At 42.9% G+C, this 6,307-nt stretch overlaps 1 pseudogene; it reads right to left on the reverse strand.

Moving 5' to 3' along the window:
• Window positions 1-751: 751 nt before the first annotated feature.
• Window positions 752-2,179, reverse strand: LOC148096981 (uncharacterized; annotated as a pseudogene).
• Between the last annotated feature and the right edge of the window lie 4,128 nt (window positions 2,180-6,307).

A 6,307-nucleotide genomic window follows, 5' to 3' on the forward strand; every position in this document is an offset into this window, starting at 1 on the left:
GCTCTCCCAGGAGCAGGGAGGTAAGGTGAGGCCTACTGAGCGCAATATGCTAAATTATAGCTCAATGAAGCTGGAGTTTTTGGCACTTAAGTGGGCCATGACTGAGAAGTTTAGAGAGTACTTGTTGGGCCACAAGTGTATTGTTTACACTGACAACAATCCTCTTAGTCATTTGTTGTTGGGAGAAAAACCTCTGGAAATAAAGAATCACAGACTCAGAATTAATACATGTACATGGGCGAATGCTTGACTAGTCCTGTCAATTACAAGGACGAGCAGGCAAAAGCGCACCAGGCATTCACTCAGAGTTTATTATATACTGCCCTCTCACGTAACACTCATGGGTGGAGTACAAGTTAGGAAAAAACAACTTCTTATCTGCTGCTTGCATACGAGGCTGCACAGGATGCAAGCTTGCAAGACAAAGAGGAACAAGTTGATTAACGATCTTGTAGTGGGTTAAAACAATACATGTGGGTGTTTGTCTAAACTTGAGCAGACACTTTGTTTTTGCTGACACGCTATATACAGGCGTCACTACGCAATTCAAATAAGGCTTAAACATAAACAATTATCACAGTTGAATAAAGATAATAAAGTAATATATTTCAAAATCTTTCAACATTCCCTTTTTTTTAAGCAAATTTGAATTGTGCAGCAAAATACATATCATTTATCAGAACATAACTACTTACAACATGTATTTTCAGTTAGTTCGTCATAAAATGCATTTGCTGATTTTATAGGCAACTTAAACACTTGTATCAGAGTCTACATCATAGTCATCACTATCATCATTGTCATAGTTAACGTCGTCTTCTGGCACTGCGACATAGACTGCAAGTGATGTACTTATCATTTTGGAAAGCATCGAGCGGATACATGGGATTATGCATAAAACAAATACACAAAATAGTAAAAGAAAAATGCCAACAACTATCAGCATAGCAATAATTTTCTGTCGCCACTCACCTCCGAACAGCCAATCTAACCAGGTGGACGATGTTACAACATAATCAGCGTTTTGAGCTTTTTGAAGCTGTTCGAGTGCACGTAAAGCGCTTGTCATGTTTTCAGAGTTCACATTGTCTGGTATATAGGTACAGCAAGTGTTATTGAAAAGGACACACAAACCACCTCTTTCTGCTAAAATCATATCTAGGGCTACTCTATGTTGCATCACCACTATTCGTATTGCTTTTATTTCGTCATTTTGGCCTTTATTAATCTTCATGGATGCATTCAAGAACAGTCCAAATCGATATTCTAATGTCTCTATTCTTAAGGCATGTTTTCCAGTCCCTATCCATGGAGAAAGGGCGTGGAGAACTTTCTGTCCTGTAGTCTATATTTTGAATTCATCTGGAACGTCGCTTCCCCAGATTGGGTCGTGTGGTTTTATGTCATCAGTGTCTCTCTTTCGCCTTCTGCTGGACATGCTGTTGTTTACCACAGAGACCTTAAAGGTGTGATCTGATATAAATATAGGAGCGCACGTACCTGTCCAGCCAGGTGGTAGTACGAAATATGCGCGTTGTCCACATAACCAGGCCATTCCTTGTACCCAGTATGTGCCGTTAGACGGACAGTTGTTTTTTACGGGAGCTCCGTCTCCGTGTGTAACTGTCCCTTCACAGTTTGTGGTGGTTCCAAGGGCTCTGGTTCCGTTTGTCTGTCGATAGCAAATGTTATGGTTCCACTTTGTTGGGTTGTCCAAGAACACAGGGAAATGCATTGAGGCGCTCCTGCTTGTGACATTGAAGTTGATCCAAAACAGCTCGTCACATGTGCCTTTGCGGAGTCCTATGGCAAGGGGGTTGCTGTGGTTTAGGATAATTCCAGAATATTGGTGGCCAATACTAGCGAAGCTTGCTGCACATTTTTCTTGAGTCATGTTCATAGGTTTACCATGCAGTGTGGCATGATGTGCTGTTGTGGGCATGTGGGAACAGATGTAGCATTCACCGTCCTTGTTACCTGCCTTGGTGACGTCATGAACATACCGGTACCATGCGTTGTTCATCCATGGGTGGATGTGATCTTGCGTTATGTCAGTTAAATGTGAATTGTCATGTGACCATGCTCTCTTATGTAGTGCAGTCGTGGGGTCCCCTGTTAGGTGCATCAGGGTCCATGCTGCGAGCAGCAGGGCCGGGATGATGATGAGGAAGTGCTTCATGATGACCTGGCACACCAAATCCTCTCTGGTGAGTAGACTACAGGCGAGAAGTAGAGGGCGGGATTTACCCGATCAGCCCTCCCTCCACCTGTAGATCACCTCTGAGAGTCGGGGTGCTGGCGTCTTAGGTTAGATTGTCACTCACTTTCTTACAGTGGCTCTGGTGGATCCAAGAGGGTCTTTCTGCGATTTTACAAGCTGTGGGTGTTGTTAATAACACCTGGTAGGGGCCTTCCCAACGGAAGAGCTCCAGTTCTTCCTTTGCAGCACCCTTATCAGGATCCAATCGCCTGGCTTCAACCTGCAAGAGACTGGAGAGGATTCATACGGCAGCTTATTGCTCAGAACAATGTCTTTATTTTCTAACAGTTTTGTCATCCACTCTGCCAGCGTGGTTTCTCTTACAGATTTAGCGATAGGTTCACTTGTTATGGGCAGTGGAAATGGCCTGCCATGAATGATTTCAAATGGTGTGAGTTTCTTAGATCCTTGTGTTAGTCTCATCCACATTTTCACTAGGCCAATACATTTAGGCCATGGTCTTCCTGTTTCCTCCATACATTTCCTGAGTCTCTGTTTTATGGTGCCGTTAGTTCTTTCTACTAAGCCAGCACTCTGTGGATGATAAGCACAGTGATTCTTTATGCTGAATCCTAATGCTTCAGAGACTTTGCTGATTACATCATTTACAAAATGTGTTCCATTGTCCGATCTTATCAGAGTTGGAATGCCATATGTTGGGATGAAATGGTTACATAGGCATTTTGCTACTGAGATTGCATCTGCTTTCTTTACTGGATAGATTTCTGGCCAGTTTGAAAATACATCAATTATCACTAAGGCATATTTTGATCCATGGCTTTCACTTAATTCAATAAAATCCATGTGGATTGTGTGAAATGGATGTGGAGGCTCTGGAAAGTGTCCTCTTTTTGGCCTCAAATTGCCTTGTGAATTGTGTTTTTGGCAGATCATGCATTGTCTTACAAAAAGTTTTGCTGAAGTTTCAAAATTTAGAGTAAAGAAGTGTGTGTTAATTATCTGTATCATCCCTCCTGTTGACACATGGGTAACCCCATGTGTCACCAGTGCCACTGTTTTGTGTAGGGATTTAGGTAGGACAGGTTTCCCGTTGCAGTACATCAGGCCATCTTTTAATTGTGCACCGTGTTTTAGCCATTTCTTTTGTTCAGCGAGTGGTGCCTGTTTTTGTTCATCTTTTAAAACGTCCAACGGTATTTCTGGACCTTGTGTAGTCAACATGACGTCGGTAGATGTCTGTGCAGCTGCTTTTGCTGCTGCATCTGCAAAAGTATTGCCTTTTGTAATTGCTGAATTGTCCTTTTGATGGGCAGCACACTTACACAATGCTAATTGTTTTGGCAGTGTTATTACTTCCAGTAATTTTTTCAAAAGGCTGCCATGTTGTACAGGTTGGCCAGTGCTTGTGACCATTCCTCTGTTTTGCCAGATTTTAGCAAAATGATGTACTGCAGAGAAAACATACTGGCTGTCAGTGTGTATATTTACACTCTGTTTTGCATGAAGCTCGCACGCGCGAATCACAGCTGTGAGCTCTGCAGACTGTGCAGAGTAAGAGGAAGCGAGCGGTTTCGCTTCTATTATTTTGTCAACTGAAGTGACACTATAGCCTACGCAGTTTTGACCTAAGCTATTTTTGGATGCTGAGCCATCTACAAAAATGTCAGTAAAACCAGGCTGTGGCATGCTGTGAATGTCAGCGCGTGGTTTGGTGTCTTCATCTAAAGTTTTAAGACAGCAGTGTGGATTGCCATCTTCTGGTGTGGGTAGCAGCGTACTAGGATTCAATAGTCCGCATTTTTCAATTTTTATATGTGATTGTGACAATAGAATTCCAACGTAGGATAATTGTCTAGTATGGGTCAGGAATGATAGATTGCCTTGCAACAGAATGGAAGTTACCGCGTGTGGGACCTTAATAATTAGTTGGTGACCTAACACAATGTCAGCGCACTTTTTTACTGCCTCAGCAGCTGCTGCACAGGCCTGAACACATGTGGGCAGGCCTGATGCGACAGAGTCTAGCTTGCAGGAGTAAAAGGCAAGTGGTCGCTGCTTGTCACCGAATGGTTGTGTTAGTACTGCCTTCATATAACCCTGTCCTCCATCCACATGCAGGTGGAAAGGTTTCTCATAATCAGGCAGTGCTAAAACAGTGTTAGTTTGAAGTGCAAGTTTTAAATCTTCAAAGGCTTTTTCTGCTTTTTCAGTCCATGTGATCTTAGCTCTTAAAGCTAAATTCTTTCCATAGATCATGTCTTGTAATGGTTGTACTGACTGAGCATAGTCAGGAATCCAGGTTCTGCAAAAGTTGCAGAGACCCAGAAAACTCATCATTTGTTGTTTAGTGATGGGTTTTGGTGCATTCTGGACTGTCAATTTTCTGCTGTCTAGCAGTTTCTTTCCTTGCCCTGTGAGTGTGTGTCCTAAGTACACGACACTGGGACTCCACAGTTGGAGTTTGTTCTGTGATACTTTGTGTCCTTGTCTAGCTAAATGACGCAGTACTTTCAATGTGTTCTTTTTACAACCTTCTTTAGTGTGACCTGTTACTAAGATGTCATCCACATATAATAAGTACTGTCCATCTTCTGGTAGGTCACAAGAGGACATTGACAATGCAAGTGCTTCAGCGTACAGGGTTGGGCTATTCTGAAAACCCTGGGGCAGGCGAGTATAAGTGTATTTACTACCATTAAAGGCAAAACCAAATAAGTGTTGCGAGTCAGAATGTAGAGGCACAGAGAAAAATGCGTTTGACAGATCTATCACTGAAAACCATTGTTCTTTAGGTGTAACTTGGTTCAGGATAGTGTGTGGATTAGCTACAACCAGTGGTACTGTCTCTGTGATGTCATTTATTGCTCTGAGGTCATGTACAAGACGGTATCTTCCCGTGCTGGCCTTTTTTACCGGGAAGATAGGTGTAGTACATGACACTTCGTTAGATTTTATGAGAATGCCTGCTTTTACCATATCTTCAATTACCGGGCGTATCCCTTCTACTGCTTCAGCCGATAAGGGATATTGGGATCTACTAGGTCGGTGTTTAGTAGTTGTTTTCACTATAACAGGGTCAGCAGTTTTTATTAGGCCAACATCTGTTGGACCAGACGACCACAATGTTTCAGGCAGTGTACCTAATTCTGGGAAATCTTCTAAAGCTAAAGTCAGTCATTCTGTTGAGTCATCTGTGCTGTCAGACATGTGTGTGACAGGTTGCGCTGTACACACCCAGCCTAGAGCTTTTCTCATGCATCCTGTTCTATGACCCTGAAACCACCCTTCCTCAGTTTGCTCAGCCTTTTCATATCTGTCCTTTTCAACTTGGGACAAAACGTTTCCCAAATCTCTCCAGCGCGTGGCTGGACTGCGTGCTACAGAGACATGTGGGTTTGGCATTCTGTTTACCTCTAACACTGCTTTGGGTTGTATCACAGAGCACACAGCGTTGCCAGATTGAGTGACATAGAGATGTTGTAGTATTACCTTCTGTGGACCTAGCCTGTGAACTTGTGCGTCATAAAGTGGATCTGGGCCTGGACTTTGTTTAAACCATAAGGTGTTATGGTACTGATTGTGTGGCATTGTGATTGAAGTTGCAGGCAAGTATTTCAAAGCTAGTTCTTTCAAGGGTTCTAATGGATCCAAATCTAGTGTCCAATAATAATGTGGCACGCCCAGTCCCCTGCATACATAAGGTAGTTGTTCTACACCTTCTTCAGGTGACATAATGTCAGTGGAAAGCATAAGTTCGGCCTGCATGCCATTTTCAGTCGGGACTACGCCTACTTTGAGTTTAGTAAGCGCATCTCTTCCTAGAAGAGTGACTGGACACGAGTCATCATATATGCACTGAACTTTGCACTGTCTGCCGCTTTCCCTATGTACTATTAATAGTGGTTGGGTCAGATGCTGTACCATGGTATGTCCAGATGCTGTTTTTACTATCATGGTTTGATCGGAGAATTTAAGGTGTGGAGGTTTCACATTGAATACTGTTTTACACGCCCCCGTATCACAGAGTGCGTTCAATAACATACCATTAACGTGTACTGTGATCTCAGGTTTGTCTACAGCTTGTGA

This window comes from Neolamprologus brichardi, chromosome 20 (genome assembly GCF_056152115.1).
Source record: "Neolamprologus brichardi isolate AB-2024 chromosome 20, ASM5615211v1, whole genome shotgun sequence".
NCBI lineage: Eukaryota > Metazoa > Chordata > Actinopteri > Cichliformes > Cichlidae > Neolamprologus > Neolamprologus brichardi.